General features: G+C 37.5%; 1 protein-coding gene across 2 annotated transcripts in view; it reads left to right on the top strand.

Moving 5' to 3' along the window:
• The window catches only part of LOC132680815 (sperm-associated acrosin inhibitor-like), a 118400-nt gene that overhangs the window by 87189 nt on the left and 14237 nt on the right, over positions 1–16974 (top strand). For both annotated transcript variants that reach the window (XM_060634626.2, XM_060634624.3), the window contains one exon: positions 14992–15063. The gene's annotated coding sequence lies outside the window, so the exon portion shown is untranslated. The remainder of the gene's footprint in view (positions 1–14991; positions 15064–16974) is intronic.

The raw sequence follows: 16974 nt of genomic DNA, 5'->3' as shown, positions 1-16974 counted from the left end.
GTTTCATAGTCTGCCATTTATATTTAGCCTCTTGACATGATGATGACATTTACCCTTTATTCTCTTCTTCCCTCTTCTAAGCCAGGTTAAACCCAGCTTCCTATTTTTCTACTCCAGACCTCGGTTAATATTGGCGGGTTACCTAAGCCTGCTAGACTCCTAAGAAAACCTCTTATGTCATGTTGCTAACTATGCCACCCATATCCATGTCATTTCTTTTTTTTAATCCATTTTTTTCAACTGTTTGACCACACCTCCCCTATATTACTTTAAGCAGGAGAGTTCACTTCTTCTTTATTAAGTAGGGAAGCTCCAGGATGAACCAATTCCACTTTTTTTCCTCTTTGCCTTGTAATTCTGGAAATTTTATCATCTACCTTTCTAGTTTTATGCTTCTCTCCATATCCACTTACCTAGGGATCCACACATTCATGCATCCCTTTCTTTCTGCTAGTATCTGGTTATGTGGTCTACACTCGTCATCACATTTATTCCTTACAATAACCCCATGAGGTTTCTATCATTGTAAGGCTTGTATAAGAGGGAAAAAAAAAAAAAAACCCTGAAGGTTAGGAGACTAAATTCATTTGCTGAAACTAACTAGCTACTAATGAGTAGAAATGAAATACCTAGCTACTAATGGTCAGAGATGGGGTTCAAAACACAGGTATATTTAACTACAACGCCCATGTTCACGTATTTTTTCCACATTTTCTTTCATCTTAGAGAATGAATCTGCCCTTTAACTTATCCATCAATCTTCTTAGGCCAACACCATGAGTGTCTTGTGTGATAGCTTATGCTTTCTGGGCAGCATCTTTGATTTTCCCCCTTTTTGTCCCTCCTTCCAAAGCCAGGACTCTTAATCTTTATCTAATACCACTTCCTAGGTAATTAGATTGTATACCCCACAGAGGAAAAGATCTTATCTGTACCTAATATCAACCTTGTAGTTGCAGTGCATTGCAAAGGTTATTTTTTAGCCACTTAATAGGTATTCAGTAATATGTGCACAAAGAAAAAAAGAAGGAATCCATTCATTATATTTGTTTGTTTTACTTTGTTCTTAGATATTCTTGAGAATGTTTTCCCAGATGTATTTTGGAAATGTTGTGTCTAATCCACTAAGATATAATCCGACTGGAATTTCGATTGTAGCCACCTAAATTTGATGAAAGTAACATGTTTCAAATGTAGTCTTTTCGGGGCATCTGGCGGGCTCAGTCTAATAAGTACCCAACTTTGGCTCCGATCATGATCTCGCAGTTCACGAGTTCGAGCTCTGCAACGAGGTCTGTGCTCACATCCCGGAGCCTGGAGGCTGCTTCGGATTCTGTGTCTCTCTCTCTCTCTCTCTCTCTCTCTGTCTCTCTCTCTCTCTCTCTCTGTCTCTTTCTCTCTCTCTCAAAAATAAACATTAAAACAAAAAAATTAAAATAAAATAAAAAGTAGACTTTTCACGCATGAATATCCTATGCCTTATTTTCAACTTGGCGGGTAATTTATCTACTTTCTCAATATCTAGGAATTCCAAGAATGCTATTTTTAAAACACAATCTGATCTTGTTGCCCAATTCAAATCTTCCATTGACTCTTCCTTGGTTATGTTATGGGGTTGTTATTTACGGTAAAACTTGAATGTGAAGAAATTTAACATCTTATTTTGTATAACCGAAACCAACTTGCTCATGAATAGGCAAATTCTACTGACAACAGGCAACAAGTATCTTGGGGATCTGTGATTCTGGGGACAAGAGATGGAGACTGAATGAAGAGCGAAGATAAGGGAAGGAGATCATTAGAAGGTTTTTGGATAGACTCAGCACTGGTGTCATCCTTTCCAGTGTCTGTACAAGTACTTACTTTAGAAATTAAATTCAAGCGAGAAAAGAAAACTGCATGCACCTTCTAACTAAAGACAGTTATTTTTTTAATTTTTTTTTAACGTTTATTTATTTTTGAGACAGAGAGAGACAGAGCATGAACGGCGGAGGGGCTGAGAGAGAGGGAGACACAGAATCGGAAGCAGGCTCCAGGCTCTGAGCCATCAGCCCAGAGCCCTACGCGGGGCTCGAACTCAGGGACCGCGAGATGGTGACCTGAGCTGAAGTGGGACGCTTAACCGACTGAGCCACCCAGGCGCCCCAAGACAGTTTTAATTGTTGAAGATTCAGAGGTTTTTGGCCGTTAAGTACCTGTTGCTTCCATGGAACTCCATTTCCCATGTTTTCAGAAACGTAAGAGATCCTTTGTGTACTAGCATAATTTTAGTTTTTCCAGATAGAAAAGGCACTAACATTAAGAAGAAGACCTCCTGGGGTGACTGGGTGGCTCAGTTGGTTGAGCATCTGACTCCTGATTTAGGCTCAGATCATGATCCCAGGGTCATGGGATCGAGTCCCGAGTTGGACTCTGTGCTGAGCATGGAGCCTGCTTAAGATTCCCTCTCCCTCTCTCGCGTGCACACGCGGTCTCTCTCTCTCCCTCTGCCCCTCTCCCCCGCTTGCATGCTCTCTGTCTCTCTTTCACGTTAAAAAGAAGAAGAAGAAGAAGAAGAAGAAGAAGAAGAAGAAGAAGAAGAAGATCTCCTGATCTTTATAGGAAAATGGTGGCTGGCAAAATCAGATATCTTCACACATCTTCCCCCCAAAAAGAAAATAGAGCTTAATCTGGAGGGTACATAAAATTGCCCAATGCTCGTGTCAGCAGTATAACTGGAAAACGGACAATATTATCCACTTTGCAATTCCATGTGATTGGGGAAGTACACTTCCAATACCAGCAGCATTAGCACAAAGAAAGAAAGTTAGAAAGGTTACAGATGACCCAAATAACGCTATTTACCAACTTGACATGACTGAAAATGATAAAACACCACAGACGCTTCTGGATATACGTGGTAGGTATACTTTCCCTATTTTCACCACTAAATTCAAATGAAATACATATAAAACAAACATAAGACTGTAAGGAGTAGAGAAATCAGATTGGCTCAGGGACCTGGGAACTTGAAGAATAGCATGGTAGCAAGTTTCCTGTGGGTTTGTTTTTGTTTTTGTTTTTGGCCTTATGTATCCTAGATTTTGAGGTGAGGAAGATAACAACTTGGAAATACCAGGAGGCACAGACAAAAAAAAAAAAATCCCTGACAAAAGGCTGCTCTCTGTAGCCAAAGGACCAAGAAAGAAACACAAATGACTTTTCGCTTCGAAACATTATATCCGAGAAGCTATCGTTCTCACCAGCCTGGGGTTGCAGCTGGGTTTCTTGTAGGATCTGTTTCATAAATGGTAAAAAAAAGGCACTAATGCCTTGTCAGCATATTTATCCTTTTTTTTGTTTAACTTATAAGGTCTTTTTCCTGATGGAACTAAGTAATGCATTCGTTATTACTATTTCTATGTAATACTGTCCTGTAGGTCGGGTCTTGTCATTGACATTAACCAGGCACTAACAGATAGAATAAAGGAGGGCCAGAATTCGATTTGACTCTACCAATTTGAATTTTATTGATTCCCTATTAAGTGTCAGGCTTTATGCTAGGTCATAATGATGGCATGACATCCATTAAATTACTGCTCTCATAAATCTTAGAGTTTTATTAAAAGCAGGTGACAAGCAGGAATCCAAACAAGTAGAAAGTCAGTCAGCTAGGAGATGTGGCAGTTGGTGAGGAAAACCTGAGTCATGTGTGGAACTAATATCAGAAGAGAGAGAATCCGCCCAACCCGAGATAATTAGAAGAATAGAACACTTTCTTCTCTTGGCCTGAATAAAAACTGGGGACATCAAAGGCTCATGTCTAATAACATAATTGAGTCCTTACCAAAATGGTCTTTTTATTAAAATATATTTGATTCTTTTTTATTTCTGGCAGGATTGAAATAGTACGCATGTTTTTGAAGCCTGAAATAAAATAAACAATACTCTACTTAATAACGTGATATCTCTTAGGAAAAGATGAGAATTTTGCAGTTAGAAGTTTTTAAAACTTCCTTATACGTTTATATGTTTCTTCACATTATTTTTAATGCAGCCCATAGTACGAAATAAATTTCATATTATAACCAAAACACAAATACACATTCACAAAATTATAGTTATACTGTGTGCAGTGCACTATGGTATTTTCTATCATATTGTTTTCTTCGAGTTTATTCCATTAAGATGCAAGTTGTAACCCACTTTGATTTCACAACATATTTATGAATCAGATCCTTTAGTGTGAAGGATATTGGTTTAAACTGTGAGAATTAATAGAAGAATTGATACTTGATCTTGGTAGGTGTGTGTGTGTGTGTGTGTGTGTGTATGTGTGCACACATGTACACATGTGCTCATTCCTGGTAAGATAGGCAACTCACATTGACTAGAATGTTGAAAGGATAAATTTCCCAGGAAGACCACATCAGCTCTGGACTTCCTCTAGTCTGTGGGATATTAATGGTGGGTGGAAATTCCGAGGGAAGAAAAAATAAACCAGAGGGAGGAAGAGCCAGGTTAAAAACAGTGGGCATAAATCTACCCTGGTGCAGGATCTTCTGGTTTTCTCTCTGAGGAAACTCATGTATATGCTCTAGTTTTAACTTTAACCTTCTATGCTATATTTTCTTTTGAACAGTAAATCACCCTTTTGTAAAGAAAGGCATTTATCCATGGGCCTCCAAGTGTGATGGGTAGTATGGGGCTTAAAGAGACCATACACTGAAGTCAAAGGATGGCCTCATCTGAATCAACTTGAATGGATAGTGGGGCAGCAGGGAAGTTGGAAAGGCATGCTCTGTGCTGGGTTTCTGGGCAGAGAGGATTGGTGAAGTGGGTGGGTATGGCAGCATAGGGATGGAAATGATAGGAAAGGACACACAATAATTTAAGAAAGCATTGAGGCAAAAATACAGACGTTTTCCTTCTCATTTTATGCTAGAGAAAAAATGACCTTTGAAAGTTAAAGGAACTGGGTTCCACAGTTTCATGGAAAAGGGGTTCCTGGTAATGTCAGCAAAGCATGGATTCTATCCCGAGGAAACATAGTAAGAAGGCAGCTATTAAATTGTATGTAATTTGGACCCTAAAGCAAATCAGAAACATGGCTATCACAATCAGGACCCATAACCAGAGCGGAAGAATCTGCAAATCTAATTTGGAATCATCTAAACTGCACCTAGCAGTTTTTCAAAATCCATAACTAGGATCAGTCTAAGCCTCTTTATCTTGAGTGGAACTAAACTAAATTAAGGAGGTTTAACATCTTAGCTAAGGGAAGGGAGCAGTTATTTGGATGAGCAGTCAGGATTGTGATGGTCAATTGAATAGGTTCAGACCTTGAAAATTCCAGACATTAAGCCAGAGTCAAGAGAGCCATAGGCCGATCTTATGATTTAGAAGTTACCAGCAACCCTGATGATAGATGGTGAGGAATGCTTTGGAGAACAGGATGAGTTTTATTTTGAAGATATTGTTTGAAATAACATGGGAACATCCAAGTGGATGGAGCTAATCACTCTAATGACTAGAGAGGGTTCTGGGGTGCTGAGAATGTTTGATGACTTGCTCAGGGTGATTTTTAAATGGGTATGTTGATACTGTGAAATTCCTCAACCTATTAACTTCTGATCTGTGCAATTTGCTATATGTATGTGAAACATCAATGCTATTTGACATTAAAAATCTTAGAAATACATTGAGATAATAAAGATTAGTCCAAAAAAACCTTAACAGTATGCCAAAGAATAGTTTACAGTGAGGTAAGTACGATTTATTCCAAGAGTGAATGCATAAAACCCGTAAAAAGGGTATTACTATAATTTATTATATCAGTAGGTGAAAAGAGACTAATAACTAATTGATAAATGTTGAAAGTGAATTGAATACAATCTCTATCCATATTTGAATACTCTTTGTAATAGGAAAATTGTGAAAGATAAAAAAAAAAAACTGTGAAAGATACCGTAAACGTTTGAAGTTGGTAAAACGGCCGGCGAGTGCATAAATCTGTAGAACTTATGAACTCTCCCAAATGAGAATTCATCATAAGGTTGTTTCCATAAATATTCATAACAGGACTTTTTGTGATACTGAAAAATGGAAATCAACTTACAGGGGGTTGTTCATATTTTGGTTTATCTATGAGTGAAAAAACAAGTAACTATTACAAATAACATTGTTATGTATGTATTAAAAACAATATTACGTATATCTAAAAGTTAAAGGTGACTTTGACGAGAGGGGGGTCTCAGATTTGGTGGTAGCAATGGGAGTGGATAACAGAGGTTTTGTCTAGGCCTCTCGGCCTTTAGATTTATCTCCTCCTCTTTTATAGTCACCAGGAAGAACTCACATGAGGGCCTGACTTCAACTCCTCCTTTGTAGACATTATCACATAGAATTCATGGAAACCCGGGTTCCCACACCAAATCACTTAAACTCCTAAGAAGCATAATCGCTGTAAAAAAAAAAAAAAAAGACAAAAACCAGAATACAATAAACCAATAAAAAACATTTATTCCAAAAACCAAACACAGCTAAGAACAATTTAAATGAATATAGTTAGCTTTGATTTTTAATTTTATAATAAATTTTATTATATAAAATTTTAGATAATAAAACTTTAGATAAGAATGGACTCTCTTTTTATTTTTTATTTTTTTAGTTTTTTAGGTTTCTTTCTTTCTTTTTTTTTAATATGAAATTTATTGTCAAATTGGTTTCCATACAACACCCGGTGCTCATCCCAACAGGTGCCCTCCTCAATGCCCATCACCCACCCTTCCCTCCGTCCCATTCCCCATCAACCCTCAGTTTATTCTGTTTTTAAGATAGACTCTTTTTAAGCGCACAGGGAACACTCATAAAACTAGACTATCTTTTAGGTCATAAAGGAAGCCTCAATAAATTCCAAGACATCACAGACCATGTATTCTGAAATACATATGGTAATATGAGTTATCCATATGCTTGCAAATTAACTAATTATATCCTCTGAGTTAAAAAGAGAATCTTGATGGGAATTGCACAATATTTAACACTTAAGGCAATGAAAATATTCATATTAGTGTAAGCAAATCGTTGTAAAAAATAATCCTAAAATATGCAATGACTCAACATACACAGTAGACATAGGTTCTCGTTCATATAAATAATCAAAAATGTTTCCAGAAGTAGTGTTCTCTTCCACACAATTATTCAGAGAGATAAAGTGGAGTCTCTTCAATCTTCAACACGTGGCGTCTACAGTAATCATGAGAAACACACATGATTAATTATCAGAGACACAAAATTTAAACCACGATGATGTATCACTAAGCCTCACTAGAGTGGCTAAAATCCAAGACTGATAAAACCAAAGCTCGGTGAGGATATGTGCAAACTGGAAAACTGTACATTACTCTTAATGAGTGCAAAGGGACTCAATTCAGTTGGAAAGATGTGTTAGCTACTCAGGCTGAAAAATACATCAGGGTGATGCAATCCCACAGCAAACCTGAGGCATATGTGCAGTAAAATACATGGATAGCAATGCTAGTCACAAGTTTATTCACAGTGGCCAAAAACTGCAAACAATCTAAATGTTCTTCACTGTAAAACAGATAGATACATGCGGTATACTCAGTTAGTAAATACAAAATAGCAGTAAAAGATGAGCCATCGATACATACAACAGCGTGACGAATCTTACAAATGCAATGATGAGTAAGTGAAACCAGAAATAGGCGAGGACATGGTGTATAATTCCTTTTATAGAAAGTACAAAACAGGTGGAGCCAATCTGTGATATTTGCTGCCAGGATAGTTGTTGCCTGGGGAGTTAGTGACCAGGAGGGGATAAGAGCAGGGAAGGCTTTAGGGATTATGGTAATGTTTTGGTTGTTGAATAGGTTTTTGATCACAAGAATATTGTAGAGGACACTGGCATACTTCACCCAGATTCCTTTTACCAATTAAATCTTTACTCCTCTCCCAGATTTTGTATACTTTGCTCATTATGACTTGGACGTACAACTTTCTTGACAGTACTACCCTTAGTGGCTACTAGTTCTGTTTTTTTCTAGATGTTCCCCAAACTGAAAGTGCTAAGAGTTTACATTACCTTTCAGCAACCTCTATCTACTGAGTGAGTGGTGCAGGAGTAGAGCAGCACAGATTCCTTGCTTTGCAGCAGAACAAACTGTGGCGTAACTTACACTCCCCATGGAACGAGGCTGTATCTGGAAATTCACATAAAATTGCACCTTTGCTCGACTTGTTTCTCCTCCTAATTCAACTCCTCCACTCCTTAACTAATCTCTTCCAGGAACATGTCCTCAATAAACCTTAGTACGTAAATCAACATATCAAGATCTTCCAGATATGCCAGCCTAAGATAGGTGACATCCTTAATCATAGGGAGTAGATTATAAGGATGTGATTCTGGAGTTGGACATCTAGCCACCAAATTGCAATGACTACCTCATGACCTGGTAGTAAGTAGTGTTGATGTCCCATAGCATGCTGTCACAACGCATTTTTTAAAAAATGTTTATTTATTTATTTTGTGAGAGAGAGAGAGAGAGAGTGGGAGTGAGGGGAGGGGCAGAGAGAGAGAGAGAATCCCAAGCAGGCTCCCTGTTGTCAGTGTGGATGGAGCCCGATGCAGGGCTCAATGCCATGAACCATCATATCATGACCTGAGCCAAAATCAAGAGTCAGATGCCCAACTGACTGAGCCACCCAGGCCCCCCAACAGGGCAATTTTTAAGTTTCCTCTGAGCTGAGTGTGACCAGATATACATGGAAGGGGTCCTCTGGCTTATGCAATATCTCTGATATTTGGGAAATGTAGGAAAATGGAAATTATAATGACTCTGAAATTGGGTGGTGGTTGTTAAGACTCATTGAATACTTGAAGGGAGAAAATGTTAGGTTTAGGTTGATCAGTGATCAACTTGATGAAAATAGGGTCAGATGGCATCCACTGCCTCTTTAAAGAAAACTTCATCTCCTGCAACTGGAAGAAAGATGAAGATAATAACCAGGCATACAGCTTAATTGTAACAGAGAAGGCAATGTGACATGGTAGGGCCACAAGCACTTACTCATGGAATTGACTTGTGCCTTCAGGACCTGCTCAAATCTGATCTTGTATATACAGTCTGCATGTTTTAATGATGGGGAGTCCTCCACTCCATGTTGAAGGCATTAATATTACTTCATGGGATGTTAATTTGAAAAAAATATATGTTTTTAATTTTTGTTTTGTTTCTGCCCCACCCTCTCTCCTCCACTCACGGTTAGCCTAATGTCTCCCTATATATACAACTAGATGAAGAGCTTCATTGCTCAGAATGAAGTCATCATGTCAGTGATAAAGCACACAGAGATGAATTTTTGGTTTCATAAAATCACTTCCCAAAGATTGTTTCTAAGGAACAAAAATTTAAGATTATATTTGTTAAAGCCACTACTTTATGGATTTAGCGGAGAGAAGTTTCAGGGAAGAATGATCGACTTCATGCTGGTGATAGTTCAGAAGAGTGACTATGGCTCTTCTCCGTCCCATCAACCATGAGGAGGGGTTAATATCAAGAGGAAATTTGCAGGGTGCCTGGGTGGCTCAGTTGGTTAAGTGGCCGACTATGGCTCAGGTCATGATCTCACAGTATATGAGTTCAAGTCCTGCATTGGGCCCTGTGCTGACAGCTCAAAGCCTGGAGCCTGCCTTGGATTCTGTGTCTCCCTCTCTCTTTGCCCCTTCCCTGCTTGCACTCTGTCTCTCTCTCTCAAAAATAAATAAATAAACATTAAAAAGATTTTTTAATTTTTTTTTAACATTTATCCATTTTTGAGAGACAGAGAGAGACAGAGCATGAGTGGGGGAGGGGCAGAGAGAGAGAGGGGGAGACAGAATCCGAAGCATGGTTCCAGGCTCTGAACTGTTAGCACAGATACCAACGCGGGCTCGAACTCATGAACCGCGAGATCATGACCTGAACTGAAGTTGGATGGTTAACCAACTGAGCCACCCAGGTGCCCCTAAAAAGATTTTTTTTAAAAAACAAGAAATTTGCTGAATTCAGACATGTTTGGGTATTGAAGAGTATTGAAAATCTGTGTCTCAATTTTTGTTCAGGGTGCTGGAAACCAGCAAGTCCTCACAAAATTCCTGAGCCCAATATGACACAGAAGTGATGGGTAGACCTTCATGCATGGAATGTCTAGATTGATGAACCTGAGAATGGCCTTAATGTCTACATAAGACATCTGGATATCAGAAGCAGTCAAACGTAGTCTCCATTTGGTAAAGAGTGATGAGGATTAGAACATGAGAGCCAGTGGATATGGTCTCAGACCAGGATGAAGGTATAACCCCCATTTACATAATATAATCTTTTAGAATACTTTTAGGCTCACAACAAAATTCAGCAGAAGGTAGAAAGATTTCCCGTATACTCCCTGCCTCCACACATGCCAAGCGTCTCTCATTCTCAACATCCTCCACCAGAGCAGTATGTTTGTCAGGAACCTACACTGACACATCATTATCACATAAAGAGTACAGTTTACTTAATGGGTTCACTCTTGGTGTTGTGCATTCTATGGGTTTGGACATCCGAGTGGTATCTCGCTGTGATTTTAGTTTGTATTTTCCTGGTTTTTGCTAATGATGTTGAGTATTTTTCATGTGCTTATTGGCCATTTGCAGATCTTCTTATTGAAGAAATGTCTGTTCAGGTCATTTGCCCATTTTTAAAATAGGTTTCTTTGTCTTTTTTTTTTTTTTTTTTTTAATGAGACTTTATTTTCCAGAGCAGTTTTAGGTTCATAGCAGATTTGAGAGGAAGGTGCAAAGATTTCCTATATATCTTCTGCCCCTACAACATCCATAGCCTCTTTCATTATCAATGTCCCTCACCAGAGTTGTGCATTTGTTATAGTTGATGAAACTACACTGACATGTCATAATCACCCAAAGTCCATAGTTTACATCACATTTATTCTTAGTGTTTTATATTCTATGGATTTGGACAAATGTATAATGACATGTATCCATCATTATGATACACCGAATATTTTCACTCTCCTAAAAATCCTCTGTGTACCACTTATTCATCCCTTCCTTCTCCAACTCCTGGCTACCACTAATCTTTTCACTGTCTACACCCGGAATGTCATAGAGTTGGAATCATATAGTATATAGCCTTTTCAGATTGGCTTATTTTATTTAGTAATATACATTGAAATTTCCTCCATGTTTTTTCATGGCTTAATAGCTCATTTATTTCTAGATCTGAATAATATTCTATTGTCTGGATGTACCAATTTATCCATTCATCCACTGATAGGCATTTTGTTTGCTTCCAAGTTTTGGCAGTTGTGAATAAGGATGCTGTAACCATTGGTGTGCAGGTTTTTGTGTGGACATAAGTTGTCAACTCCTTTGGGTAAATCCCAAGAAGCATGGTGCCTGTATCATATGAATGACAGTTCTTTATTAGATGTGTCTTTTGGAAATATTTTCTCCCAGTCTGAGTCCTGTCTTCTCATTCTCTGGATATTGTCATTTGCAGAACAGCAGTTTTTAATTATCATGAAGTTCAAACTTATCAATTATTGCTTTCAAAGATCAAGCCTTGTGTTGTGTCAGATTTTTATCTCAATCATGACCAATCTACTAATAAGCTCACCACATTTATTCAACATGGAATGGGAGTCCTCGCCAGAACAATTAGGCAAGAAAAAGAAATTAAAAAGTATCCAAATTGGAAAGGAAGAAGAAAACTGCCACTATTTTCAGATGAGATGATATTGTATTTAGAGAACCCTAAAAGTCCATAAAAAACTATTAGAGCTAATAACAAATTTAGTAAATTCATGGGATACAAAAACAATACACAAAAACTTTTGTGTTCTTATACACTAATAACAAAGTATCAGAAAAAGAAAATAAGAAAACAATCCTATTTACAATTGAATCAAAAAGAATAAAATACCTAGGATTAAATTTAAGGAGATGAAAGATGTGTATATTGAAAACTAGAAGACATGAAGAAAAGAAATTAAAGAAGACACATATAAATGAAAGTATATTCCATGCTCATGGACTGGAAGATTACTATTGTTAAAATGTCCATACTAATCAAAACAATACATAGACTCAGTGCAATCCCTATCAAAATTCCAATGGCATTTTTTTCACAAAAGCAGAACAAACAATCCTAACATTTGTGTAGAGCCATAAATGACCCCAAATAGCCAAAGCAATCTTGTAAAAAGAAGAACAAAGCTGGAGGCATCATGCTTCCTGATTTCAAGTTTTATTACAAAGTTATAGTAATTAAAACAGTATGGTATTCTCTCGTCATTTCAAGATTTTTTCCTTGTCTTTGACTTTCAGCATTTTTACAATGATGTGTATATTTGTGGTCTCTTTGTAGTTTAACCTACTTGCTATTTGTTGAGCTTCCTAGATGTTTAGTTTTTTTTTTTTAAACAAACTTGGGTAGTGTTCAGATACTGCTTCTTCAAACAGTTTTTGTCTCCCCGCTCTCTCCTCCTCTATGGTACTGCTATCACACAACTGTCGAATGTGCTACATGGCGTCCCACGTTTCTCTGAGGTTGTGTTCATTTTTCTGTATTTCTACTTTTGTTCTTTGGCTTGCATAAAGTCAATTGATATATCTTAAAATTCACTAATCATTTATTCTGCCAGTTCAAATCCACTGTGCACTTCTAGTGAACTTTTTATTTCAGGAATTATACTGTTTAATTTCTAGAATTTCCATTTGCTTCTCGTTACTGATATCCTTTATTCAAGGTGGCATTGTTATCATACTTTCCATTACTCCTTTCGAGCTTTCCTTTAGTTCTGAAATGTTAATAATGAGTACTTTAAGATGTTTTCTGGTTAAATCCAACATCTGGTGTCTCTCACAGGCAGTTCTGTTGCCTGTTTTTTTCATTGTGATGGGTCATGCTTTCCTGTTTATTTGCATGCCTTCTAATTTTTTGTTAGAAGCTAAACATTTTAGATAACCTATTGTAATGACTTGTAGCATTCCTGGTTACTGCTCCCCCCCATGAAGTTTGTCTTTCTTATTTGCCTATTTATTTGTTTAGTGATAGGCTGGATAGTGGTAGTGCCATTTATTCCCCCATCTCCTGCTAAATATTAAGGTTTTGATGCTGCTTTTTAAGGAGACACAACTTTGTGTATGCCTACAGTTGCCTTGAATGACAATGGCACAGACTGGGCCTCTGCTACTCTTTCTCTGAATTGTAAGCTCCACTGATTTCCAGCAGATTACTCTATTGTTTACAACGATGTCTTGGGACATAAATACAAACTAAACAAAATATTTCCTTGGGTGGAATAGTCTCTGAGGTCAGTGTTTTATGTTTGTTCTTATAATAGGAAGGCTCCTTCCAGCTGTCTTATTCCTGATTTAGCTCCTGCAAACTAGCTAACCTATAGTCTATGCTGAATCTTCATTAGGTCCATAAATCTTCTCCTAATTCCCTTTACAATAACCCCCATGGTTTTTGAACGAGCTCTGAGGTTTACACTTCTTCACACTCTGTTATAAATGAAATCAGTTCTTTTGGGAAGACATCTGGAGCTATGTTTTATGGCCTGTTTCTCCTCCAAGGCAAAACCTCTGAACCAAGGTTCTGGAGCTGGGTGTGAGGACAATGACAAGCTTTTTTCTGTGTGACACCCATTCTGTAAGGCTTGAGCACTCAGTGGAGGTATAGCAGTAGCCTCGGGTTCACTTAGCTTGCCTCTCCGGCATAGAACCATTTCCTCATGAGCTGGGAGAAGGACCATCGGTGTGCATAATATTCACTGTATGCCACACCAAAGGCAGAACGTCCATTCTACAATGGAATGGAAGAGTTGGGTAGAAGAAGGAAACCCTCAATCCTAGAATGTACTCACTCAAGAATTAGCCTTAGAAACAGGACAATAGAGGTGAGAAGAGAAATGCTGAAGTCCCGCTCTTCCTTGGAGAAAACCCTCCATCTTGGACCTGGGTAAAGAGATATTCCTGTGTTATCAGATAAAGCAGTCTGGAGTGGAGTCTCCACCTTATTGACTGGGCAAAGGGAAGGGGAGAAGCACTTTGGTTCAAATACTGTAGACACTTGTCTTTCTTATGAATTTTTATAGTAGAATTGTTTTGAGTAGATATTTCTTTATTTACTGTTTTCCCTTAAGACCATTTCCAGAGACTTGACTTAAAAAAAGTTATACCAGTTTCACTGAAGAATGGGTCAACAGAATTCCTCATGCTATCATTCCAGAAGTTGACTGCACTTTTTTTTTAATGTGGATACAAATTACTGTCAGATATTACTTGCTTTAATCCAAAAAGATTTCCATTAATGCTTCTTATAAGTCAAGACCACGGTCTTATAGCAACAAATTATCTTAGTATTTTTCTCTCTGAAAATGTCTTTATTTTGCCTTCATTTTGGTAAGATCATTATTCTGGGTATAAGGTTTTTGGTTGAAGGTTTTTTTTTTTTTCTTTTAGTACTTGGGATACGTTAAGCCACCACCTTTGGCATCAGTGTTTTCTGATGGGGAATTAGCTGTTAATTGTATTTTTGTTCTTTTGTATGTGATGGGTCATTTTTTTCTCTTGCTGCTTTCAGTATGCTCTCTTTTTATATATATATATATATATATATATATATATATATATATATATATATATGCATTTTTTTTTTTGCCAGGTGTGGAACCTAGGGAGGTAGCCCTAGTGTATACTATTGCTATGAGTCTTGCTCCAGATTGATCCTCCCAGGAATAACTACTTCTATTTTTCTGAAGAAAATACTGAGATTGAACTGTGCATGTTTGCTTAAAATGTGGCCAGGTTCCTTGTGTGTTGATGTAAAGATTTGGGAAAGTAATCAGCTTCTCCTCTTATGTTCACAAGTACCTTCCATGGGATTTTCTCTCACATCTCTAGGACAGCCTTCTGTTGACATATTTCTTGTTGAACTATAGGGTTGGAAGAAGAGCAGAGCTAACAGTCCACCTTAACGAGGAATCTGGGGAGTTGGAGTAATTCCTTTACAAGTAAGACATTTCTAAAATGTACCCTAAATTCTGTTTGCCTATCCATAGGAGATGGGCAATGTGTCCCTGTGCCATTGTTGCAAACATCCTGAAGGTTTTCTTTCACAGACTCAATCAAATGACTTTGTTCTCATTATGGATCAAAGCTATTTTCATTTCATCTTGGCCTTTACTCTTTTATTCTGGTGCATAAATTTTCCATTTCTGGGTAAAACACTTTGCATATCCTAGAAAAGCAGGAAGCTTTCTGCTGTAACTTAAGAATGGAGTGGTTGTTTTATTGGCCTTTTAGTTCTTACTTGGTAAAATGACACAGGGCATATACATTTCTTTCAAATATCTCTTCATTGAGCTACTGTTTCTCATTTCCCACATTACAGAAGTTGAAACTGAGTGATGGATTAGAATGGGCAGTAGACCTTAGCTCTTTGTTCATCTGTAACTCAAGAACTTTAACCTAAGTCTTTTCCCATTTGGGGCCCAGATTCCACTGCAGTTCAGTGAAAAATATAGAGGAGTGATCTCTTCTAGGTTTGGTATTCCTTGAAAATCTGATTTTTTTTTTTTTTTACTTATCAGCTCTGAGTCCCTGAAATCAAGACCTTGTATAGGGAAAGAACTCATGCATACCTCAGTTGACCAGTTGCCTTCCTTAAAGTTCAAGGTGGCCCCATAACATTTGGAAAAAAGTAGCTGTTAGGTATTAAATAGAACCCTGATATTAGAGCAGAATTGATTCATATTTACGTGGCTTCACACAGGCTTTGTCTTATGTCACAGTGAAATGTCCCTTTTATAAAGCTTTTCAAAATCAGTATTTTCAGACCCTTAACTCTAGAGAACAATCTGATATTTACCAGAGGGAGGTGGGTGAGGGGATGGGTGAAATAAGTGACGGGGATTAAAGAGGGCACTTTGTGATGAGCACAGGGAGTTGTATGGAAGTGTTGAATGACTACCTTGTACACCTGAAACTAACATTACACTGTATGTCAACTGACTGGAATTTAGATACAAACTTTTAAAAATAGTATCTTCAAGTATAGGAGTTATTAAAACTAATATGTAACACTATTTTTCATAGATCTAGATTAGTTTGGGGGTTAATTTTTTCTAAGTTTTGGATACATTTGAGAATTTGTATTTTTGTTACTGCCACCAAATTCTGACCTCACTAGGTGCAGTTCTCCTACTGATATATGTGTGGCCTTTTTATCTTTTAAACTGTTCTTTGGTTGCAGAAACTATTTTTTTAAATCATCACGTATCAGACATTTGGTAAGTTATTATTGGTTCCTTTGGATGTTGAAGCATGTAAATGTTTAGCCATTTTCCATTTTTAAAATCACAGCAAAACTGACCAAGCAAACTGTACAAAAAAACCCCCACAATTCTTCAAAATGTAAAATTATATATGTATTATTATTACACCAACGTTAAGAAATAGAATCTAACAGGGCACCTGGGTGGCTCAGTCAGCTGAGCATCTGACTCCTGATTTTGGCTCAGGTCATGATCTCATGATTCATGAGACTGAGCCCCATGTCAGGCTCTGCACTGACAGTGCAGAATCTGCTTGGGATTTTCTCTCTCCCTCTCTCTCTGCCTATCCTCTGCTCTCTCTCTCTCAAAATAAATAAATAAACCTTAAAAAAAAAAAAGAAGCAGAATCTAACAAGCAGTACAAAAGCATTTAGTGTTATCTATACAAGGTGATAGTATATTTATCCTATTACGCCCAAATTCCAAATTGTTCCATAGGTAGTTATTTGTTGTACACAAAACTGAGAGAAAGTGTATTGAGGGTAGACTTATTCATCCAACAACACAATAGGAAAAAAGTATCACCCCAAGTATCAGTGTGTAGAAGGATAAATAGCAATGATTTCTATGTATCTACATGGTGGAATA

The sequence above is a fragment of the Panthera onca genome, chromosome A1 (genome assembly GCF_046562875.1).
Source record: "Panthera onca isolate mPanOnc1 chromosome A1, mPanOnc1 haplotype 2, whole genome shotgun sequence".
NCBI classification, from domain to species: domain Eukaryota; kingdom Metazoa; phylum Chordata; class Mammalia; order Carnivora; family Felidae; genus Panthera; species Panthera onca.
Note: the sequence above shows the minus strand (reverse complement) of the source record. Positions and strands in the feature narration are given on the sequence as shown.